At 46.1% G+C, this 25596-nt stretch overlaps 1 long non-coding RNA gene and 2 other non-coding genes across 3 annotated transcripts; 1 reads left to right on the forward strand and 2 right to left on the reverse strand.

Annotated features, from left to right (window-relative positions):
• Positions 1-4087: 4087 nt before the first annotated feature.
• Positions 4088-4162, forward strand: TRNAS-GGA (transfer RNA serine (anticodon GGA)). The gene has a single exon. It is a non-coding gene; the product is annotated as a tRNA-Ser (tRNA).
• Positions 4163-15886: 11724 nt separating this feature from the next.
• On the reverse strand, positions 15887-17457 carry LOC129387046 (uncharacterized). The gene is made up of 2 exons (XR_008614360.1): positions 17264-17457; positions 15887-16042 (listed from the first exon to the last, which is right to left on the reverse strand). It is a non-coding gene; the product is annotated as an uncharacterized lncRNA (long non-coding RNA).
• A 5738-nt stretch (positions 17458-23195) lies between these two features.
• On the reverse strand, positions 23196-23270 carry TRNAS-GGA (transfer RNA serine (anticodon GGA)). Its single transcript has one exon. It is a non-coding gene; the product is annotated as a tRNA-Ser (tRNA).
• Between the last annotated feature and the right edge of the window lie 2326 nt (positions 23271-25596).

Genomic DNA, 25596 nt, shown 5'->3' on the forward strand with positions numbered 1-25596 from the left:
ACAAAGCTGGTGCATGAATGTTGCCCAGTCAGAAAGATCTGGCTCGTGTATCAAAGCCAATTGTTTTTTAGATTGTAGAGGCAGACGAGCACGCTGTGCAGTTCCTAAGAACTGTCCCACATGCAGAACTGTCCCACCATTGCTGACTCTGTTGTACATTTATCAAACCGCTTGATTCTCACCGAGCTCAAGCTATGGTGACGAAGACGCAGCACATGGTTTACAGTCACATATTGCACTTGCAATGCATCTGTTATGCCAGTTTGCCGAAATAAGTGTGCAAACTAGTGACAAGTTTACTATGCGTGCACGGGTATTTGCCTTTCCTGTCCTATGGGCTGTTGGCAAGCAACACAGTGCTGCACTCGTCAGGTATACCTCAGGTTTCAGTATGTTTACATTCGGTTGCATGAACATGGAGGGAGTGTGTTTGCTGTAATCAATACCACATAGATTTTGCTAATGTAGGCTTGAGTAGCTTTTCCGTGCCTCCATTAAATAGTCGGAATACTTCCATGTATGATAGAATAATGAGCATTTTAACCTCCAGACATGCAGCAGTCTTGGCACCACTGCAAGGCAGAAGCAACCTCCTCACCATGTTAACGCTCAAATAAATCTGATTATTAAGGCATTTTATAAGCCCGCCAAACCACCTGCACCACCTGAATGATGTCACTTGTTGCACCTGGCTGTTCATTTCATTTGCTCACTTTGGCATCCTCTGCTCGCACATATTCGTTTCCAATAATTCAGGAAAATTGCAGGGCTGGTTCACAATCTTTCCAAAGCCTCACGAGGGACAGGACCAGATTGTGGGTCTGGAGCAGCAGCACACCAGACAGGCATAAGTGTGACTGACATGAACCACACATATACCTCTCTGCTGTGTCTGCGGAGTACCAGGTATGTTCCTTACATGCATGTTTACACTCATGTATGTGAGCATGTCATGTACTTATAGCTATCCACCTGTCTAATATTGTCAATACTGTTTTCTTTATTTTACTTTATGGCCTTGTAAAACTGAGAAAAGATAATGAAAAAAGGAAAGAAACGCTGCCTTCCTGTTCACCAGTGAAAGTATTGTTGCATAGAAAGAGGCGCAGAGAAAAAGATGTATATGCATGTCGGACAGCCTGCACAAAGTTTTATCTTTGTCTCTTCAAACATAGCGTACCTGTCCGGGGTCAGTGGAATAGCTGTTCTGTAGCATTACCCCTAGCAGTCGAAGCACTGTCCTAGAGCTCTAAAGAGAGTCATCGGAAGTGCAGTGCTAAACCTTCAGCCTTAAAATGTGAAGAGCGTCACTGTACAGGACGAGAGATGACAAGGTGAGACTGACTGGGGCAATGTTGTGGTGATGGGTGCCACCTGGTTGAGCACACAATATGGTCCCCTTGTAGCAAGTAGGTGACGCCCCCTCGGACATAATCTTGGTTCGCCCGCCAAGCTCGGCGGCCTGCTATAGCTCGGCAGGCAACAGTGGTCACCCGCACCACAATAAACACCGACGAGCACGGCAGCTTGCCGGCAGTGTTGCCAGGTTTGGCTATATATAGCCAAATTGGGCTACAGCAAAAAATTTTTGGCGTCGACTTGGGTGAGTTGGCTACGTGGCTATATTTGGGCTACTGAAAATCTGCGACTTGGCTTTGTTTGGGCTATGAGTGGCACTTTAATCCACGCTTCAGAGTTGACTCTCATAGAGTAGAAACAAAACTTGAAGGCTATGTTTTAGCTGGCTGAGCCAGCAGCGCGGCTGTGCGTGTGTGCGCGAAATGCCCCCCCCCCGCCCCACTCCCCCTCAGTGCATCATTCTTTGAGCCGATGATTTTATCCTTCACGAACTTAAATTTACACCGCGCTTCACCGTGCTAGCATTTACTCCAGCAATGTTGTCTCGTCTTCGTCTTATCCCGACACCCTATCACCGTGCATTGGGATGAGCCTGGGAGTGGAGGGTGTTTCACAGTGCACTGTACTAACAGAGAGAAACAGAGAGCAATATGGTTGGGCCATCGTGGCGCCGACATGAAAGAAGGGAAGCCTGGGTAAATGACACGCTCCAGTGTGTCCAAGGCGAAGGTGTCTGGTTGAAGTATTGCGCTGGGCACAGTTTTCGACATAGTCCGCGTTTCCCACGGTAAGCTTTTTATTGCCATTTTCCTTTGCGTGTGAAATGAACTTTAATGCGACTGACTTTAAGGGCCCCGTGTCGCAGCACATCCGGCGTCAACGCCGTTGCCGTATGAAAAAATGACACCGAACAACGTAGGCCCTTCGGCTGGCGCATATGCATTACTGAAGTAATTGATTTTCTCAAAGTAAAACGCGTCAGAAAATTCGTAAAATACGACTTATACTCACTCTATAGACATGGTAGCGTCGAATTGTAATTTGATTATACGAGAAAACATGTTTGTTACGCGGAACCTTGAACACAAACCCCTTTTCCAGCGGCTGTTAGACATCTTAGTAGGGTGGGGGGGGGGGGGGGAACGATGGTTTGGGCTAGTTAGTTTTCCATGAGACTGAGTGGTGCAGCGGGAAGCAGGAAAGGGGACACAGGGAAAAAAATGAGGACAAGCGGTTACTGTCAAGTAGGAGCGGCGCGCCCCGCTCGGTTCCATGCAGCACCATCCAGATGGCACTCGCCTCCGCAGCAGCGGCGGCGCCTGCCATGCGAGTGGAATGAAAAAAAAAAGAACCAGAAAGCTCGCCTTCATGCATATTGTTCGCCGCCAGCGTTTGCAGGTAAACATTGTGGTTGCATACGCTGCAGTTGCCGGGAAGCGTGAGAAGCAGTCAGGGATCTTTTAATGCTATCACATTCCACACTTAAATGTGAATATTGAAGAGCTGAGAGCCAATTTTCATGGTACATATTTTTAATGCAATGGAAAGTTTGCTAGTCAGAGTGTGTAATAATGAAGTGGTAACGCGGAAAGCGCCGTGGAACATTTTTTTATCTGCAGTGAGGATGTAGTCTTTCACTGGCAGCTTGGTGGCAGCGGTGGCAGGTCAGCGCGATAGTGATTTTACGCCGGCATTAGTGGGAGGCAGACGACAAGTCCGGCCGTAAGTGTGACAAAGTAGTTTGTCTAACGATTCGACGTTCCTGCGATTCATGTTTTCCGAAGTGTTAAGTACTTTTGCGGTAATAGCTACGTGTTTCCATTGTTTCCTGCCCAACTACTTTGGTATTTAAACAGTCAAAGCGAAACCAATCGAATTGAAAACGAAACGACGATTTTACGCGTGATACGCAGTTCACCGTGTTGCCGTAGCCATGCGTGCGCTTTTGATTTCTGAAGCATAGAATAAAGCGGAAGTGTCTAATACTATAGCAACTGCAATTTTAAGCAATAATTATGTTGTACTAAATACCAGCCGACTTACAGTAATCGCATAGACTACATTCGAAGTACCAAGATTTCATTGCCAGGCCTAGCCACTTTCTGGCCTTTTAGATATTCTTTGCCAATTTATTATTATAATCCGTACATCAGTCCCGAACAGCGTGCCTGTTTCTATCACCATAAATCATGATCAGTTCATTTCCATCAACGTCCGACAACACTTTCTGACCAGTTGTCCTCCAAGCGTCCTCCAAGTTTTTGTTCGTGCTTCCATTCGAGAGTCATTTCGATAGGTTCTCCCTCAGCAGCGATTCGCTGGAACTTGAGTTGCCGGGGCGAACAAAAAAAAAAATGTTGTGTGTGCAAGCATCATGTAGCTGTCGTGGAAGGATCGACATTTGGGCGAGTTGGTACTGGCTGAACATTTTGAAGGGGCAGCGCAATATGACGAAGACACAAGGCAGAAACACACAAGACGGTGCTGATCTCACAACTAACTTCATTCGAAGGCATTCACAAACTGATGCACACATTCCTGTGCTTTTCTTTCGAGGAATCCGTTTGGGTTTCCTTTGTAGCAGTTGCTACAAACGGGTGGATGTCTGATTTTCCCTTTAATCATTACTTCTCTCCACCTTGCGGGTTTCCGCAGAACAACTACGTCAAACACTTGCCTTTGCTTCGTGTTGTCGACAAATTCGACTTCGCCCTGCCATCTGCTAGCCGCCTGGTTAGCTCAGATGGTAGAGCGGCTGCCCCGGAAAGGCGGTGGTCCCGGGTTCGATTCCCGGACCAGGACGAATTTTTCTTCATCTATGAGGCTTTTCCTTTCGAGGAAACCGTTTGGGTTTCCTTTGCAGCAATTGCTAAAAACGGGTGGATGTCTGATTTTCCCTTCTTTCATGATGTACGCAACCTATGGCCACGTGCTCTCCCATCGATGGTGTCATTATCAGTGCGCAGGCAAAAAAAAAAACGCAAAACCCTGTAATCTAATGCTACGCTATGAGACGGCTTAAAAATTCAAATTCACTGCCATGCAAATTTAATGATGGCATGCTTACACAATGTGTCCCTTTTTTTCTGATATAGTAGGCCTCAATAATCTCCCTCGTGCTCTGATTTCTATGCGCGGATTTCTAGGCCCAGGCTGCCTCTACTCATTTTGGGAAAGGCTGTACTGTTAAGCATACTTCCCTGTCTGTCCACTGTAGAATGGGAGTTGTTTCCGAGCTTCCATTTTCCTGCGGTCACATCTATATCGGCCAAACAGGTTGTTGCCTGAACGTTAGAGTGTCTGAGCATAGGCGCTCGCTAACGGGTGATGCCTACTCACATGTCGCGCGGCATTGCTCTGAGGAAACACCACACTACTTTCCGCGCATAGAAATCAGACCACGAGTGAGATTATGGAGGCCTACTATATCAGGAAAAAAGGGTCGCGTTGTGTAAGCACGCCATCGTTAAATTTGCATGAGAGTGAATTTGAATTTTTAAGCCGCCTCATAGTGTAGCATTAGATTACAGGGTTTTGCGTTTTTTGCCTGCGCACTGTTAATGACGCCATCGATGGGAGAGCACGTGGCTATGGGTTGTGTACATAAGTTTGTACATGCCTTCGAATGAAGTTAGTTGTGAGATCAGCGCTGTCCTGTGTGTTCCTGCCTTCTGTCTTCGTCATATTGCGCTGCCCCTTCAAGATGTTTAGCTGTTGTAGATGTCAAGGCTCGACCGTCACAGCATCACGGACATTTTTTTTACGACGGGTTGTACAAAAAGCGATTACCGTAGTCGAATGTGAAAATGTATATACAGATAAAACTAAAAATAACAACGGCTATATTGGGCTACAAGTTTGTTTTGCTCTTTTTTGTGTTTGGCTACATTTGGGCTACAGTTTCTCTAGTTTTGGGCTACGCCATGTTGTCCGACCTGGCAACACTGCCCCTGGCCGTTCCCACAGAGACCCTGGTCCCGCCTACATGTGGATTTTGGGGGCTGTGGCGGTGGTGGCGGAGCAGCCTCCCTGCGCTTGGAGGACCTGCAGAGCCAGCTCGAGGGACAGCGGGAGCTGGCATCGGCACGGCTGCTGGAGCTGGAGCAGCTTCAGCTTGACCACAAGGAGGCCCTGAAGACGGTGGACCGGCTGCGGATAGAGCTGCGGTCGCTGCCCAAGAGCCTGGTGGTGAGCACGGCAGAGTACAAGTGCCTGCAGAGCCAGTTCTCCGTGCTGTACAACGAGAGCATGCAACTCAAGACTCAGCTGGACGAGTGTCGCTCCTTGCTGTCGACAGCCAAAACCTCACACCTTCGCCACATTGAGCAGATGGAAAGCGAGGAGCTCGTTGTCCAGAAGAAGCTTCGCTCGGAGGTCATCCGCCTCGAGGACAACATCGCGCAGATTCGTCGAGAGTACGAGAATCTACGCACTGAGTTTGAGGCGTCGTCGGTGTCCAGCGAGCAGGCTCAGCCAATCAACCGGGAGATGCGGCATATTATAACGAGCCCGCAGAGCCGCAACAGGCAGCTCAAGAGCGAGGTCTCCAGCAGTAAGCGCAAGCTGCGCAAGGCTCAATTAGAGAAGCAGAAGCTGGCTGCTGACCAAGGATGCCGTCCCGGGCCTTTGCCAGAGTCGGGAGCTCCAGTTGTCGCCAGGAACTTCCGTCCTGGCCCACCCTGGTCTGCCGGACAGGTGGTGTCTCCTGCCAGCGCCTCATCGCTGCTTGTCCGCATGCCAGATGGGGCCATGTGGCACAGACACGCCCACCATGTCAGACCTCGCCTCGGGACCTGGCCAGCACCCTCGACTGCCACTGAGTTCCAGCCCGCAGGAGGACTAGCGGCAGCACCAGTCGCTTCTAGCGGAGTACCTACCTCGGAGGCGGCAACCGTAGCCAGTGGTGCGGCACCCGTTGGACCGGTGTCTAGCTCGGCACCACTCACGAGGCCGACCACTACGGACCCTCCGGATGGAGCGAGGCTGGCCCAGGCAGCACCCGGCGTTGCCACACCCGACCCGTCGACACCGGTGCCCAGGCGGAGTACTCGACGGCGGAGGCCACCAGACCGTTACTCGCCTGGGTAGCAGGCACCGTCGACCCAGCTAGGGTGGAGGCAGAGCCTCATAGTGTGAACTTGGACGTTTGTTTTTTTTATTTAACAAACAAACTGGGGGTGAGGGGTTGTAGCAAGTAGGTGACGCCCCCTCGGACATAATCTTGGTTCGCCCGCCAAGCTCGGCGGCCTGCTATAGCTCGGCAGGCAACAGTGGTCACCCGCACCACAATAAACACCGACGAGCACGGCAGCTTGCCGGTCAGTAATCTTTCAGCACCACCACGCTGAGAAGCCCTCGCTCGTTCACGACCCGGGGTGGATCGTGACACCCCTGTCCTGAGAAAAGCTTTTCTGGGAGCCCTACACAGTGGAAAGAGGACCAGAGAAGTACAAGCGCACCAGAAGAGAAATGAATGTCGTATTGTGAAGCATGGTACTGTCATTTCTGGTTGCTTCATGACGCAGTAATGATAGTCACAGCACAATATTTTGAATTTGTTCTGGCAACTCATGATATGCTAGTGAATGCTGCTCATTCTGATCATGTGGCCTGCATTTCAGTGCTTGGATATCTAAGGCGATGTTGCAAAATGCACAAGAGATTTATAATAGACTTGTATACACAAAATGCAAGAACAGTTCTAATATCACTGAAAAGACAAGAGCGTTCACGGCGTCGTTCAAGCTCAGTGTCGTTGAGCGTGCACAAGAACTAGTCTTAACTGATGTCATGACTGGCCTGTATGGTCAAGAATTTGTGTCGCGCCGCCAAAGCAACAGCGAAAGGCTGGACGTTTTAAATACGCCGAACCACCCGCAACTGTTGGAAAACGCCTAGGAGGCCCCAATAGCGAAGAGACCTTACCCTTTGTGCAGGCATTTTCCCCTTCTTACCCACGCCTTGCACGACACCCTGATGCCTGCGTATTCTCCACAGTGAGTGGGACGATTAAGCTTCGTGTGTGCATTCGCTCTTTCTCTTCCTCCTCGGCAGGGAAGATGCCGGCGGTGTCTGTGTGTGCATGTGTGCACGTCAGTGCCTTTCCTTCTGCTGAGCCAGTGGCGGTTAGAAAATCCGTTGAACACATCCATGTATCAAGCGGCGGCCACCAGTGTTTTCTCTCTCCTTCTCTTGAGCGAGGGTATTCCAAACACCATAACGAACATCCTCGCGAATCGACTTCAGCCTTCAGTTTTTGAGCAAACTAGAATGTCTGTCGCTCTCCATCAGAAAACTTGCAGAGCTGACCACTCCCTAACAATGTGAAGTAAATATTCATTGTTACTTGTTACGTTGTTGCCGTATCTCCTGCCTGGCCCCCTCGGTACTCATGAGCTGCTGCAAAATTCAGTCAGTGGCACGATCCTTAGAACCTGGGTGCACAATTTGTAACGATTGGTGCCAGCGGTGCGACCCGACAACCAATGGTCAAGCTCCAGACCACCAAGCCCACGCTACTTCTACAGTTCTGGGTTCCCATCTTTAGTACGGAGCAGCAGCAAAAAAAAAAAGAATTGACATCTGTGAATAAGGTATATGGATGTGGGCTGCTTTCCTTGAACATAGGAGGCAAATGCCTTTGGGAAGTTCACTCGCACTTTGTTATTTTAAAAGGCGTCTCACCAACATTGGACCTTGCAAACCGACAAGTGCAGTGCATAGATCACACACTAACAATCCTGTCTCCAAATTATCAAAATGATGCACAGCGGGAAAACAGCTGAAATTTTAAACAAAAGCCATCAGGCCCTGCTTCAGCCAGAGTCAAGGTTGCATGCACAAATGTCTCTATGTAAAATGTGCTGCCTGCAACATCACCAACCATGGCACATGACTTTTGTAAGTCGTCAACCAATGTTAAATGCCATCCCTGGATGTGTGCCCCACAGCAAAAAAGCAAGAGAAGGAAAAGAAAAAAGAAAAGACAAGGCTCGTCATGCAAGTGTGACGTGAACCCTTGGCTCTGGTATGGGGGAAGACGAAGAAGGAAGATCACTTGGAGGGAGGCAAAGCGGTTGAGTGCCGTTGCTTTTAGCGCTCACCTCCTGGCAGCATGAAAATGCAACATTTCAATTTCTGCCATTTCCTTTAATAATGAACTAATTAGAAATGTTTGTTTGATAAAATGCTCCCTTGACGGCGTCTTACAACTTCCAATGTACATATTGTCACGCGCTAACACAAGACTAAGTGACAGTACGAGCAGCCAGAGGCGAAAAATGCCAAGCACTAAGCGACGGTTCTCCAGCTGGCGCGGGATCTTTGACTTCGTCGTCTTCTTCGCCGTTTTGCTGTGCACGCAATGCTGAATGTTCGCTGGCTCAAAACACCAAGTGGCAATATAATTAAAATTTGCCATGGTGCTTGGGGCTTTTTCAGCCCAAATTAGATCCTGCAGACTATAGTATTGTATGGAAAATATGGTACATGGAACTGTAAAATTTAATTTTCCACAGAAATTTCTACCTGTGCAATTGGAGTTGGCTTTGTCGTAGCATAGATGTCAGGACTGTGAAAGAACCTTTTATTCCCTAAAGATCCTGTGTTGTATATTTGAGCATTTACATAAAGCATGGAGACCCTCAGTGTGTAGCAATCCAAGTAGCGGCATATAGGTTGTGTGTGCTGCCTGTAGGGATGCCACTGAAAGCTATCTACAAATTGGCAGATTTGAGAATTATGGAGGGGAGAAGGCTCATGGCTGTTCTGCCTGTGCACCAAGCACTGCAAAGCACAGTGCTGCAATTTTCTGTTTGCGCATTTGGAAGAAAATTATTCCTGCAGTCGCAGTGACTACACAGAAAATCCACCCTACGAGAGTGGACAGAGTTCCAATGTAACTGTGGTTTGAAATGGTCCAGCCCCCGTGTGTACGAGCACCGATTTCCCCAGACAAGTGTGGCAGTGCCTGGCTTTCAATGCAGTGTGCTACTTCGTAAATATTGCAGTTGCCCAGCGCTACACTGCCTGGATTATGTGGTTGCCATAATGACTTCTCGATACCCGTTGGACGAATATTTGCACTCGAAATAGTGACAGCAGCCATGCATTTCCTGCTGACATAGAATTAGGTTCAGCAACGTCATCTGATGCATGCACATGCTGTGATGTGGTTGGTGTGGCCATGCACTGTTTTCTCCCATCAAGTATGCTGGTGAACTGCCGCTAGTTAGATGTCTGCAAGGAGTGCACACTGTGTGAGCGCTGCACATGAATTGAAATTACGATCACCACAGTATTGATAAAGAACACATTGAAAAGTAATCTGACAACACTTATCAAGACTGTCTACAAGTTTTCTGTGAAAGATTTGCTCAGGGTTGACAAAAGCCATCTTAGGGACCGTTTAATGGGGTGTTACCACCGATATTATGAGATGAAAGAAAAGGAAGCCACTAGGAGTTTTCTGGTGACGCAAGGCGCTCAAATAGATGGCTTTGAATTGCAATAGACATCAATATTATCATTCTATTTGTCTGGGCACATGACTTCTTCACCAACCTCTCTGTCATCTCTGTAGCACATTAAACTGGGATAGTAACTACACTCTGATGCAGAAGATGAAAGTGCATGCCAGACATGCTGACCACACCGACTTGGAGAGTGTCACTTTCTTGAATATGGCAAAAGCTCATGTTTTGGGCTAAATAAGAGCTCGTGGGCAATTTTCATCTGTGATAAAGAGAAGGAAGTGCTGCCGGCGGTCAGACGTCATTGAGGTTGAGCTTCTCAAGCAAGTGGCTGCCATCGAGAACACCCAAAAGTCAGTGATAGCCATTGTGCAGCAGCTTAAGGTGGCAAAGTCCAGCCGGTCTTTCTGTGCACAAGGTCACCAAAAGGCATTCCTAAGTAACGGATATTTTTTCTCCTACACTGCTACCCTAGAGTGGCCGGAACATGTACCGTTTGATCCAAGCATGCAGCTGTTATCGAAGCTCAGTTTAGTCAGTTATTGAGGCTAAAGATGGTTTTAATGAATGCACATTAGGAAACAATTGTGAATGTAAAAAAATTTGAACTGTATTAACTCTTTGGTGGCATACTGTTGCTATTCCTGAAGTTATGTCCTCAAATAACTTATGCTCCAGATATTTGAAGTTTTAGTAAAAACTATTGGAGTGGAAATATCAATTTTTCAATTTCAAAGTGAATTTGAATAATGAAACCTAAGTGCAAAACAAATATTTTTCTAATATGAATACTATTGGTATTGTAAAAATGCATTTTTTTGCCAACCAGAGGTGCAAAATAGTTTACTGCATAGTAAATAATGTACAGGGATATTATGCTTCGTGGTTAACAAAATTCTCTAATACAACACTTTTGTTTGACAATGTCATAACTAGTTATTTAATGTTTCATGAAGCAAGGACAACAGCTCGACATGTTTGAAGAGCAGTGACACCTTACTGCATATCACCATCGATTCAGACATCGAAAAGACCTGCTTAGAGTGTCTGGTATCAGCACGTCGCTCTTCACAAGCCGAGCCAACAGTGGGCACCATCCTTACACCATCGCTCAAGTGGATCTTTCTTTTTTTGGCCCAAAATGTCATCATGCAAATATCTTTGAACCTGTGATTGTGGCACTGAAAATTCCTGCTAGTTGATGAGCTCATCAGTGTCTAGCCACAGTGCTGATGTGGAAGTGGCCTCTTCAGAAGCTTTTGTTGTTGAATGCATACCTGGGTTCCTTGGTGTTGAAATTATCCTTGCTTTCTCTAAATCCAAGGGCGAGATCAAACAAGCATCTCGCTTTCTGAATTTTTGCTTGCACTCATTATTCGCCTTTGCCATGCTTTCGTCAGCGGTCGTCTGCTTGGTGAAGCGAACATTCAGAAAGCTAGAAGCTAGCGCAATCTCATCCCAGGTTTTTAATCCAGTTTGACATTGAAGCATCCTGGTAGTATTAAAGTACTTTAGAATGAGGTTCCAGAAGCATTGCCAAGTTTGCCACTTGGTGAAATTTGTAGTTTGGAAACAATTTAGGCTCTTGGCGAGATTAACAGCGGACACAGAGGTTTTCACATGGCGATTGGTGTTGTCCAAATGCATGAAGAGGTCACAGTGTGGGTACTTAAGCTGATAGTGTCGGGTAACCATAAGCACCAGCAGGGACCCCGTGACAGTGTCCCGTTTAACTTCAGATATGCTTCACTGCATGATGGTAAATATGCTTCGCCGCATAACACGACTGTGCTGCGGCGAAGGTGACTTAAACTGACAACAGCCGAGAAGGTGCAAATAGCACTGCGCTGCCTGGTTCTTGCTGCTGGTTTTATTTTTCTTCTTTTCACAGTGTCCTTACTGTAAGTGCACTGCAGAGTTACAATGCAGGAATATGCATGTGTGCACAAGCTTTCATTCAAGAGTAACTCACGATCATAAGTTACGTCATCATGGTTTCGTACCATGTCACGGCACCATAAGCGATACATAATAAAGGGGGCCTCAAAGGCTGCGGGAGATACCAATCTTTTGTGTGAGATTGGGCTATCCTTGCTGCACACAGTGCAATATTATATGGCTCTCATGTCTATGGTGGCATTGTCGATTATGAATGTTTCCTTACTGCGTTAAAAAAATGTGTGGTGCATCTTTCGGATAATAATGGCATTATAACTTCAGAGTTGTTCAAGATTGGGGGACTTGTTTATTACAAGTACATTAATAGAAAAGCTTTCGAATGTCTAGGTCATAATTGCATTTGAAGAACTGTAAGTCTTCCTACACATAGCAATTGGTAGCTTACTGTGCGATGTTGAAAGTGGTTTTCATTCATAGGCCCTACGCAGAGAGCAGCAACACAATGCCTGGCATGTGACCAGTGTGGGTAGCAGTGAAACTTTCTGTATCCTCACTCTTTGCTTGTAACATTATCCATCAAGGTGTGTGTGTTTATCTGTTAGTAGCACAAAAGTGCTAGAGCTGCATTTATGCAAGCTTTCCCCCCTTTTCATATTGCTGTAACTGTCTCAATAGGTCCTTCCTGCATAGAGATATTTCGGTGCTCGTATCCGATTCCTGTCTTTGTGCATAAATTTGCTTTATGAATTCTTTGTAGACAGAAGGTGCTTGAATATTGGTTGCATGAAATGCTCCAATGCACACTGTATACATACAGGGTGTCCTTTATTACCATACAGATTTTCTTGTTTTAAAGTTATGAGCGCAGCAAATGTGGCATTCTTGCAGAGGAATTCCTCTATTTTGGAACTCCACAAATTTGGAGGCAGTGACATTTTAATGCACCCTCATTTCTTACAAATCTTGAAAGTTGCACCTAATTCAAGATATTCGTCATTGAATTTCACTGGTAAATCGAGGCAATATTGGAACAGAGTGTGCTGGGAGTGCAGAAAAGAAGGTCCCGCTATCTTATCAGATGGAAACACCCCTCCCCCCCCCCCCCCTGACAACAGGCACGAGAAAGTCTGAAACAAAATCTTGGCCAGTCATCGTAGCTGCTGATACGACACACTTTGCCTGGCAAGCATGTGCGTCAGTGTGCCATGTCAGGCTATCATTTAAGCTTTGTCCCACACTTCTTGATGGGGCACTGCTGCCTGATGTGGAGCAGGATGCACCAAGTTTTGATTGTACTCAATTGAGCGTGATAACGAATATTTCAAAATAAGTGCAATTTTCGAGATTTAGAAAAAGAAAGGGTGTGCATTCACATGTGACTGCCTCCAAATATGCCATTTAGACGGCTGCCGCCAAGGTACTAATAAAAAAGTGTCTGAATTTTTCAAAATTAATTTTCTGAAGCTCGCATTATTAGCAGCAAAGTGTGTCCACCTCACCTAGAAACTCCTTTGCAAAAATGCCTGGCTCTCTGTGCTCAAAACTTTTTACGAAATATCTGCATGGTTAAAAAAAACTACATATGCATAATTGTTAATGTATAAAAATCGTACGCTATCACTTTTCAAAATTTTTGTCCTTCTATGCAACACCAGAAAAATTGGAAATAGAAGCTTCAGGTGACCTATCTGATGTGCAAGTAGCATGGCCATATTATTGTTTTAATTTTCGCTGTTACCTTTTACTGTGATGTCGCCACTGCAGCAGCTCGATGGCTGTGGCTTTTCATTCCAGGTCACAAAGCTGCATTCCAGGTCACAAAGCTGCACCCAGGTAGAGGCAGAATCCAAAAATGCTCGTGTACTTAGGTATTGGCCTCGAGCTCCACCACTGGAAAAGCTGGCGCCACCGTCGGCGTGACGTGCTAGGAGGGATCACGTGGACATAGCGGCCGCGTTGGCTGCTTCGGGCGCGCCGAAGCGAGCTGATGATGATATGTGGTGTTTAATGGCGCAATAAGCGAGCTGAAAACGAGTTTAAATTCCCTCGTACGCTGCGGTCCTAATTTAGTGGCGAAATTTTCCCGTTTCGAGTGTCTCCTTTAGAACGCTTCAAAACGCTACAATAGGTAGTGGCTGCCTTTGAAGGCGCGCAACATGGTAGTATACTGCTCAGTACCGCAGGGCCGGACGCACGTAACGGAGGCCGGTGTCAGCCTTATTCACACGTAGCCGCAGGACAAGAAGCTGCGTGAAGCTTGGCTCGCGAAACATAAAACTGGCAAACAGTCATCGGCTACAACTCTGATATGCAGCAAGCACAGACGCAAGGAAGATTTCTGCTACGGTGCCCGGTCTGCGATGTTCTGAAAACGCGCACTGAGACGCTCGCCCAAGTCCGCTGCCCGACTAATGTCATGACGGTTTGGTCTATGAACTTGTCGATGCTATAGATACTGGCAAGTTCAGTGGAGTGGAAAGGCAGCGGTAAGAAGCACATTTTAAAAAAGCATGGCATATGGTCATGTTTGTGTTATGAATTAATGCACTGGATTTCAAAAAAGGAGCAGCGGGAAATTGCACGCTGAGAACACCGAATTTAGAAGAAAAGAATTTAGAAGAAAAAAAAAAGATTGAATTGTCGCGACGGCAGATCACAGTCCCCGTAGGCGTCGAAGTCTCTACAATGTAATTATTTTTGAACAGCTCTGATAGCGTCCACGCAACAATGGTTGCTTGTATACTGTCAAATGCTCATATTCTGCGGCCTAGAGCTCATGGCATGGTGCGAAACAGTGCGCGGACAAGCATGCAGACGCGCAGTCGGTCGCTGCGAATCTGCGCGATCGCTGCATTGAGGCTTCGTTCTATTACGCTCCATTTAGTTATACAAACACTATAAGAACATATTTCACATAGTTTGCTCTCAGCGTTTGCCTACGTTTCACGCAAGAAGCCGGTTCGGGAGCCTCCATCGCGGCGACCGTGCGCAGTGGCGCTCACTGTACGCATTCGGTAAAGACAGTGTCTGTAAACGATTCTGTGCTTACAGTTTTCCAAAGATTATTATTTAGACAGTAAAAAACTTCTCTCATTTTGAAAGTACTTACAGAAATGTCCGGGAGAGCTCGCGAGTGGTGTTTTCAGTGAGCGCTGACAGCAAAACCTGAGGAGTGCACCACGTGATGCCTCATACTACGCCAGCGAGGCGCTTCTGATAGATGGCGACTCCGTAACTCCTCGCCGCCAATAGCTGCACATTGCAGAATCAGAGGTCCCCAAGATTCATTCGTAGCCCTCTTGTAGCCCACGAGTTCCATATTGTTTATTGGGATTGAAGAGTAATGTTTGTGCTGTATACATTGTATCCCTCTATTCCAGACTAAATAATGTGCATGAAAAATTATATCTTCATTACTTTACACCATAGCACCAATATCTGTCGTGCGTTGATTTTTTTGTCTTTGCATTTGCTATAGCAAGGATTTTTAAACAGCCACAAAAGAAAAAATAAATGGTCAAGGAACGAAGAAATGGTGTTTAGCAGCTCCCTTCTTTTTTTAATCGGTGGCAAGTTTTGCACTCGTGTTTTAGCAACACTGTTTCGCCAGTTGTGTACTTCAATAGAAGTGTTACCTTTCTGCTTTGGAACTTTGTGGTTTTGCTCTGCCAGCTGCTTGACCGAAACAAGCAAAATGTACTTCGGATATTCCACAAATTCATTCTGTATGCATTTGGTACAATAAAATTTGTTTCAAGAATGGACAAATGCAGTGATGATTGCATAGAAAACTGCAACACGCCGATTTTTAGTTTCATGCTTCATTAATTTTCTCAGAGCCCCAAAGAAAGCATGCGAGGTTTGAAAATGTATCGTGCGACTGAGTGCTGGCCTTCCGCGACATTAGTGCACTCGGTCTGGAGAACTGATTAATGCTGCACATTCATTGAACATGGTGGATGCGAGACAATGGCCCTGACCATCCCTCATGCATTGGCATCCCCTGCCTAAACCACCTCACCAACACAGCCTGTTAACAGCAAGAAAGCTGACAGCGCATCCAAGAATTTATATGCACTATTTATTAGTATCGCCCTACTGAACTTGCTCCATTGCTTTGCCGACGATTGTCTTGACAAAAGTGGAAGCCGAATCAGTTGTGTTCGATAAGTTTTATTTACATACAACCTATTATAATGTCCACCTTTCTTCGCCTCTTCAACTGCTCCACTGCTGCTGCTGCCATCTTGAGGAGGAGAGGCAATGTACATGGCAGGTGCATGGGAGGATTTGCAACAATTCCCTCTGGAAAGCTGTAATCAGATTGGGGGCAAAGTTTAAAAAGTCGCAAATACAAAAAGGATGAAGAGTATTGTAACCTTGTACATGTTGATCACACCACGTTTCAGCTGCAGCTGTGCCTTTTCTCATCAAGCTACAGTTCTTGCAATGTTTCACTTTGTGATGCATAGTATGAATTGATAAGACTAGCTGCTACCCTAGTAGTTGTGCAGGCCGCAAGGGAACAGTGCCTGGCCTTTGTGCTTGTATGCATCAATTTCTCTCTTTCGGTCTCGCCCAAGCTGCACCAAAATGTTATCTACGAGTGTCGTGCCAAAAAGGCATGGCAACATTTCGTATTAAGCCGTTTGACCCATTTATTGCACTGATGCATACAGTGCAACCAAATAAAGGAAATGACATCGCCTAGGTGATTATTAAATTACCCTTCTAAAATACCAAAGAGCAACTTTAACTGTGGCAAGAGCCTTAGCAAAAACATAAGACACAAAAGTGAATAGCGACACCTTCAAGTTCCCGCGCCAACTCGCCGTGACAAGCGCGGATTTTGACAGTGTCTGCTTGAGCTTAGTTATTTGGAGATACATGGAGTTGAATGCTTTTACGAGCATCGAGATGCCGCACTATGCTAGCTTGCCTTTTATGGCTATAGAAAGTTGTATACTGCCACATGTCTATGCCTATTGTTCCAATTGGAATCTATATTGAAGCTGCTTTGAGCAACGAGCGGTGTTTTCTTTCAGCGCTAAGGATACATTGGGAGTAGTGTGCCCAGACAAAAGTATTGCAGAAGCTGCAGTGCTTACCTTTGTGCTTGCTGAATGATCATGGGAGAAGGTAAAGTTGCCCTCGGAAAGCACCCTTTGTATGGAAAAGAAAGCACTACAACTAGACATGGTGACAGTTGTGGCCAAACTAAAAATATTATAATGATAATTCAAGGTATGGTATGGCATGTTTATGCTATTTATGAAAAATAGACATGGCAAGTGTGTCCATGCCAACAATTGGCACAGATGCAAAGCTGCAATACAGCACCACGGCGTCAAAATGACAGTACGCAAGTGGTGGTCCAGCATCAAAACTTCAAGCAATGTCCCCACACTGCAACACTGGGAGGCCATGCTGTGTGACATAAGCCTGTGTACACAGGCCAGCAGGCGCTGGTCCGTCGGGCACAGGACGTGGCAGCAACTATTTCTCCTAAGAATTCAATAAAAGAATTTCTCTACCTCACACATCATGCGATGCGCCGTGTGAGGAAATGACAGTGCCACTACTCTTGCAGGATATGAATGGTGCACAACACCACCTCGAGCGTTGGAGCGCATGTCTCCCTGTGTACTGCAAAACACAAGTGGTGCACGCAAGATAACATTTAACACATCACTGCCAAATGCCATCAATGAACACAAACAGCAAAGAAAGCTTAGCTTAAATAATTTTCAGTGTTGGATCTGCATATTGTTTACATCCTGTCTGCATGCCACATTGTTCATTTGTTTAAAGCATGTATGAGAGCACTCGCGTCACTGCTAAAAAGTGCATAGTTGCATGGTACTTTTTCCGATTTCGTGCACTTTTGTGCTGAAAAAATAACCACAGCGGCTATCTTCATAAAAATGAAGCAGTTAGATATTTCTCAATAAGCCGTCAGTATTAAAGTTGCTCTAAAGGGCAGTCTACTGAATTGATTGCATTTCAGTACTGCAGGCTTAGTATCTTTCGTTCTTTCTCTTTTAAAGCCTCGGCACAAGTTAGCTGAAACACCCTGTATATTGCACTGCATATTGTACAAACACCCTCACTATGAGTAACAGTTATACTACCATTCTTATCCCTTTTGCACTGCATGGTCTCGGCAGTGCTCTGCGTATGTTATTGCAGAAACTATAAGTATGGAATTGGAAGGAAAAATCCTAGCATTATGCCAGATGTGCATCCTTACCTTCCTGACATACCTTGCTAAGCAAAGCGATTCCTAGCTAAACAGGAAAATTGAGAGGGAAACGGTCAGGAGCATCTCAAACCTGCCGGACAACGTATGGGTGGCCCTGAAAAGGGCCGTTTGATGGCAGGCAACATTTAGTGTTGTGTTGACATGTGCCGAAAAGCTGGCCTACAAAACTTCATGCATTCATATGATTTGTGGCCCTTGGTGTTGCAGAAGCAGCACTTGACTGCCTTGTAGACGGCGCCTGGTTCAGCACGTGCAGGTGACTTGACACAATGGCCAAACTGCTGAGCAAGACCATTAACAACGATCTTTGCCAACTGGTCGATTCCTCGGCCCCTGTGCACATGGTACCCATCGTCTGCAAACATGGGGCGCCTCGGCTTAGATGCATTGAGAAATCGATGCTGGAGGGGAAAAAAAAGCAGTGCAATTGGACAAATGTTTGTAATGTATTCAGATCACTGCGATATGTACAGTCTGGAGCACAAACATGGACACTTCAGGCACATTCGGCAGATTTTCAACGTGGTGAGCGTGCGGGCCTGTTCAGACTGGACAGCTTGCGTGGCTGCCCGCACCGCTGAGGAGGCGGAGCATCTAATGTTTTTGTGGCGCACGTCTCGCCATCTCGTGGCACCGGTCGTCCATCCTCATCGCGGGCACACCGGCATCGTTACTGCGCCGCCATCGTCTGGTGTTCCGAATGGCTGTGGCAAAGCGGAAGGCTCCAGCGGGCGGGAAAAAAATTGGTCCGCGAGCGATCGGACTCGCCGCCTCATTTTGCGCCTGGCGAGGAGGTTTGCTTTAGCCGCCCCGTCTTCAGTGTGAATGTGCCTTTAGAGTCGAAATGAACAGCTTACACTTGCACATTTTTATGCTTGGTAGCGCATTCAAGTTGCTTGCTCCTACCTAGTCTTTTAGATGTCTAGGCTCCTCACATCTTAAAGCTCCATACATTTTAACGTGGCTGAACAAATAGTGCACAAATCTGAAACACGAGTTTCTGTGGCCTAGCCTTCTCACACTTGCTCGTGTCACCTGATCCCATATCTCAAGAACTTTCTGCACTTGCAAGGATACCATCCAAGATTGACCTTGTCTATTTTTCTTATGGGGTGCCCACTGATTATGAGGATGCTGACATCGAAGGATCTCAAGTGGTTCTCAAGCATTTTGGTGACAAATGGAATACAGTATGCTGAGCTACAACTGACTTGATATCTGTCAGCACCAATGAATGCAGTAGTTAGTGTTCTTATTAAATAGAGTCCAGCCTAACAGCAGATGGACACCCATGGTTTGAATCCCTGTGTTGGCAAATTTAACTGGCTGAAATCAAGCATTTAAAAGACATTCGCTTAGTTCCATCCCTTCAATGTGAGCGCAATGAAGATCAAAGGTCAGGTTATGTGGCTGCAGCACCTTCTGTTCATGCAGCATAGCTTTGCTTTTTTTTTTACCCAGAAATTTAGCATGCACATGCCTTGTGTGCAAGCCACATCTATTACAACAGAAACAGCATTTTCCACTCGTGAGCAAAAGTTTGGATGCAATATATGGTAGAATTTTTTTATCCAGCTTACGCATGCACGCTGAAATCCAAGTGGTACAGCCAATACGTGCCTGTTCAACCAATGCAATGCATTGAGACACTTCTGACAGCGCACGGCTGTAACAGAAAAGGTTTAAAATTTTCACTAATGCCCTGGACTTATGAACTTTCATGAATGTACCTTCAGCTTTCGCAGGCTTTCAAGTAGCTCAAACGTAAGGTGGCCTGTGTGTTATTGCTATCCAGTCTGAGCGTAATAGGAGCCAGTCAAATTAGTAAAACATATGAAGTCAATGTGCACACAAATGTAGCATGACTTTGTGCCACAGGTAGCTAACAGCTTCCAATTCACAGTTCTTGTAATATGCTTGTGGCATCTATCTACAGTGATCTGTTTCATATAACGGGGATGTGTGTGTTGGCTGAAAACAAGAAAATATGCTAGAAAATTTATTAACCAATTGATGCAATGTATCCTTTTCGGTAGAGTTTTGCATAGAAAAGTTAGCAGATTCCATGCATACGTGAAAATCGGTTATAAGTGAAGCCTTTGTAATGTTCAGTAAAATGTAATTACTCGTTCACTTCTATAGCTCAACACTCAATGCATGCCCTGGTCTCTAGTTCATTTTTGTCCACACTCGACTGCCTTTGAGTCTGGCTTTCAGACTTATCTGTGGCTGACTTTTTAAATTTTCTGTTGTATACTTAATTTCTTGTCTCTTGTTCTACTTGTCTACCCAGTGGTACATGTTGAGCTGCACTTAACCGGTAATCCAAGTTCCTGTTTGGACACATGCCAAGTAGCGCATATCCAGTGCCAGACACAGTGACCAATATTGGCAGGACTGCAGCAGCCACCACCCACTGATCAAGGAAGAGTCAAAGAGGGTTTCGTTTTAGAAACTATGAACATGGTTTTACCTTTGAATAGTGTGTGCATCTTAACCCTTTCATGGACGCAAGCAGAGAACCGATTGCTTTGTGTCCAAGACATTACAAGTGCTTTTTTTTTGTGAAGTATTTTTCACATAACGTAAAATCTCAAAGCCGACGATTCTGTAATAGCAAAAGGTGGGAATACGTCCCACTATACAGCCTCAAGGCTCGTTTCTACCTACTCGTGGTCACCTGCAATCTGATTACAAGCAGCCAGAGTAGCCAGTACATTATACATGAAGTTTGTGCAAGTTTTCATTATACTTATCCAGCATGCTTTGTATGAGAATCCTCATTCAGGGCTTTCCAATATCGCAAGGGTTCTTAGAAAAAATATGCTTCTTGAAAATCCTTGAGGGCTATGCAGTTCTCATATGTAGCAATGTGATTTGTTCGCGATGCTAATAATTTGATCACCTGTTTTGGTAGCTGTGGGCACGAGAAATTTAGGCATCTAACTGCACCAAAATCCAGCTATTATGAAAACACGGAATTTCGATCAAAAGAGTCCATTTGCCGCTATGGTGGTTTGAAGGAAGGCGATAGAATAAACTAAACATTGTAGAAAGGGATGTAAATCTGCGCAATCGCTCTATCGCGTTGTTTGACAAAGAAATGGACGAAAAAAATGTGCTTAAAGTGTTTCAGAAACATATATCCACACAGGAATGTTCAATTGTTGGAATTACACTTCACCGCTACAGAGTAGCGAAGTTGCTCTGAAAAGTGGGACTAATATTTCCGACCGTCCAACAAAGGGTGAAGTGCGCACAGTATGTACCTCAACACTTGCTTTGTTCACCGCAGTAATGCGATTCTGTAATGGAGACACAACTACGACAAACGGTCTGCATTTCTACCGCAGCGAGCAGCGACAAAAAGTAAAACATTTTCAACCGAGTCAAAAATAAGCCAAGCATGCTCCGGACGGTATGCAACGGCATGCCGCTGGAAAAAGGGGGTGCATACCTCGGGGTTAAAAATCCGCAGACACGGCATGCGCTTCAGCGTAGCCGTCAATTTGCGGTTAAGCAAGCGACGCTTTTTAATTTTCTGCTCCGCATCAGCATCTTCTAGGCAGCGCGGGAGCACCTTGAAAACAAGCACGACGGGGGCCACGTCTCGTTGGAGTTGAACAACCAAGGCCTAAAATTTAAAAGAAATCACAACTATGTGTTTAGAATTTTGTGATTTCAGTAGACTTACCTTTATGTTGTCGCATATTTCTTGTGGATCCACGTTGCTGTCAAGGTCGTTTCCGCCAACATAAACAACGGCGAAATCGACACGCTCGAAGCGCATCGTGGAGACCGCTCTCGCCAGCCGCACTGCATTGTAGCCAGCAAAACTGAATGTGCAGGTTTTAATTGACTCAATTAGGCGCAGGCGCGACCTATTTAAGAATTTAACCTGACTGTCGCCGACAATGACACCGCGCAAGGAAGGCATGATTGAACACGATCCAGCGAGGGGTAAGAAGACCACGTGAACGTCAACCTACGTGAGCCGGCAGAAACCACAGGGATTTAGCAGCAGCACCTAGCAGCGTCTTTCCCTAGGCGTACAAGTACCTATCAGTGTTGCCAGGTCGGACATGGCGTAGCCCAAAACTAGAGAAACTGTAGCCCAAATGTAGCCAAACACAAAAAAGAGCAAAACAAACTTGTAGCCCAATATAGCCATTGTTATTTTTAGTTTTATCTGTATATACATTTTCACATTCGACTACGGTAATCGCTTTTTGTACAACCCGTCGTAAAAAAAATGTCCGTGATGCTGTGACGGTCGAGCCTTGACATCTACAACAGCTAAACATCTTGAAGGGGCAGCGCAATATGACGAAGACAGAAGGCAGGAACACACAGGACAGCGCTGATCTCACAACTAACTTCATTCGAAGGCATGTACAAACTTATGTACACAACCCATAGCCACGTGCTCTCCCATCGATGGCGTCATTAACAGTGCGCAGGCAAAAAACGCAAAACCCTGTAATCTAATGCTACACTATGAGGCGGCTTAAAAATTCAAATTCACTCTCATGCAAATTTAACGATGGCGTGCTTACACAACGCGACCCTTTTTTCCTGATATAGTAGGCCTCCATAATCTCACTCGTGGTCTGATTTCTATGCGCGGAAAGTAGTGTGGTGTTTTCTCAGAGCAATGCCGCGCGACATGTGAGTAGGCATCACCCGTTAGCGAGCGCCTATGCTCAGACACTCTAACGTTCAGGCAACAACCTGTTTGGCCGATATAGATGTGACCGCAGGAAAATGGAAGCTCGGAAACAACTCCCATTCTACAGTGGACAGACAGGGAAGTATGCTTAACAGTACAGCCTTTCCCAAAATGAGTAGAGGCAGCCTGGGCCTAGAAATCCGCGCATAGAAATCAGAGCACGAGGGAGATTATTGAGGCCTACTATATCAGAAAAAAAGGGACACATTGTGTAAGCATGCCATCATTAAATTTGCATGGCAGTGAATTTGAATTTTTAAGCCGTCTCATAGCGTAGCATTAGATTACAGGGTTTTGCGTTTTTTTTTTTGCCTGCGCACTGATAATGACACCATCGATGGGAGAGCACGTGGCCATAGGTTGCGTACATCATGAAAGAAGGGAAAATCAGACATCCACCCGTTTTTAGCAATTGCTGCAAAGGAAACCCAAACGGTTTCCTCGAAAGGAAAAGCCTCATAGATGAAGAAAAATTCGTCCTGGTCCGGGAATCGAACCCGGGACCACCGCCTTTCCGGGGCAGCCGCTCTACCATCTGAGCTAACCAGGCGGCTAGCAGATGGCAGGGCGAAGTCGAATTTGTCGACAACACGAAGCAAAGGCAAGTGTTTGACGTAGTTGTTCTGCGGAAACCCGCAAGGTGGAGAGAAGTAATGATTAAAGGCAAAATCAGACATCCACCCGTTTGTAGCAACTGCTACAAAGGAAACCCAAACGGATTCCTCGAAAGAAAAACACAGGAATGTGTGCATCAGTTTGTGAATGCCTTCGAATGAAGTTAGTTGTGAGATCAGCACCGTCTTGTGTGTTTCTGCCTTGTGTCTTCGTCATATTGCGCTGCCCCTTCAAAATGTTCAGCCAGTACCAACTCGCCCAAATGTCGATCCTTCCACGACAGCTACATGATGCTTGCACACACAACATTTTTTTTTGTTCGCCCCGGCAACTCAAGTTCCAGCGAATCGCTGCTGAGGGAGAACCTATCGAAATGACTCTCGAATGGAAGCACGAACAAAAACTTGGAGGACGCTTGGAGGACAACTGGTCAGAAAGTGTTGTCGGACGTTGATGGAAATGAACTGATCATGATTTATGGCGATAGAAACAGGCACGCTGTTCGGGACTGATGTACGGATTATAATAATAAATTGGCAAAGAATATCTAAAAGGCCAGAAAGTGGCTAGGCCTGGCAATGAAATCTTGGTACTTCGAATGTAGTCTATGCGATTACTGTAAGTAAGTCGGCTGGTATTTAGTACAACATAATTATTGCTTAAAATTGCAGTTGCTATAGTATTAGACACTTCCGCTTTATTCTATGCTTCAGAAATCAAAAGCGCACGCATGGCTACGGCAACACGGTGAACTGCGTATCACGCGTAAAATCGTCGTTTCGTTTTCAATTCGATTGGTTTCGCTTTGACTGTTTAAATACCAAAGCAGTTGGGCAGGAAACAATGGAAACACGTAGCCTATTACCGCAAAAGTACTTAACACTTCGGAAAACATGAATCGCAGGAACGTCGAATCGTTAGACAAACTACTTTGACACACTTACGGCCGGACTTGTCGTCTGCCTCCCACTAATGCCGGCGTAAAATCACTATCGCGCTGACCTGCCACCGCTGCCACCAAGTTGCCAGTGAAAGACTACATCCTCACTGCAGATAAAAAAATGTTCCACGGCGCTTTCCGCGTTACCACTTCATGATTACACACTCTGACTAGCAAACTTTCCATTGCATTAAAAATATGTACCATGAAAATTGGCTCTCAGCTCTTCAATATTCACATTTAAGTGTGGAATGTGATAGCATTAAAAGATCCCTGACTGCTTCTCACGCTTCCCGGCAACTGCAGCGTATGCAACCACAATGTTTACCTGCAAACGCTGGCGGCGAACAATATGCATGAAGGCGAGCTTTCTGGTTCTTTTTTTTTCATTCCACTCGCATGGCAGGCGCCGCCGCTGCTGCGGAGGCGAGTGCCATCTGGATGGTGTTGCATGGAACCGAGCGGGGCGCGCCGCTCCTACTTGACAGTAACCACTTGTCCTCGTTTTTTTTCCTGTGTCCCCTTTCCTGCTTCCCGCTGCACCACTCAGTCTCATGGAAAACTAACTAGCCCAAACCATCGTTCCCCCCCCCCACCCTACTAAGATGTCTAACAGCCGCTGGAAAAGGGGTTTGTGTTCAAGGTTCCGCGTAACAAACATATGTTTTCTCGTATAATCAAATTACAATTCGACGCTAGCATGTCTATAGAGTGAGTATAAGTCGTATTTTACGAATTTTCTGACGCGTTTTACTTTGAGAAAATCAATTACTTCAGTAATGCATATGCGCCAGCCGAAGGGCCTACGTTGTTCGGTGCCATTTTTTCATACGGCAACGGCGTTGACGCCGGATGTGCTGCGACACGGGGCCCTTAAAGTCTGTCGCATTAAAGTTCATTTCACATGCAAAGGAAAATGGCAATAAAAAGCTTACCGTGGGAAACGCGGACTATGTCGAAAACTGTGCCCAGCGCGATACTTCAACCAGACACCTTCGCCTTGGACACACTGGAGCGTGTCATTTACCCAGGATTCCCTTCTTTCATGTCGGCGCCACGATGGCCCAACCATATTGCTCTCCGTTTCTCTCTGTTAGTACAGTGCACTGTGAAACACCCTCCACTCCCAGGCTCATCCCAATGCACGGTGATAGGGTGTCGGGATAAGACGAAGACGAGACAACATTGCTGGAGTAAATGCTAGCACGGTGAAGCGCGGTGTAAATTTATGTTCGTGAAGGATAAAATCATCGGCTCAAAGAATGATGCACTGAGGGGGAGTGGGGCGGGGGGGGGGGGGGGCATTTCGCGCACACACGCA

Source organism: Dermacentor andersoni, chromosome 2 (genome assembly GCF_023375885.2).
Source record: "Dermacentor andersoni chromosome 2, qqDerAnde1_hic_scaffold, whole genome shotgun sequence".
Lineage (NCBI taxonomy): Eukaryota > Metazoa > Arthropoda > Arachnida > Ixodida > Ixodidae > Dermacentor > Dermacentor andersoni.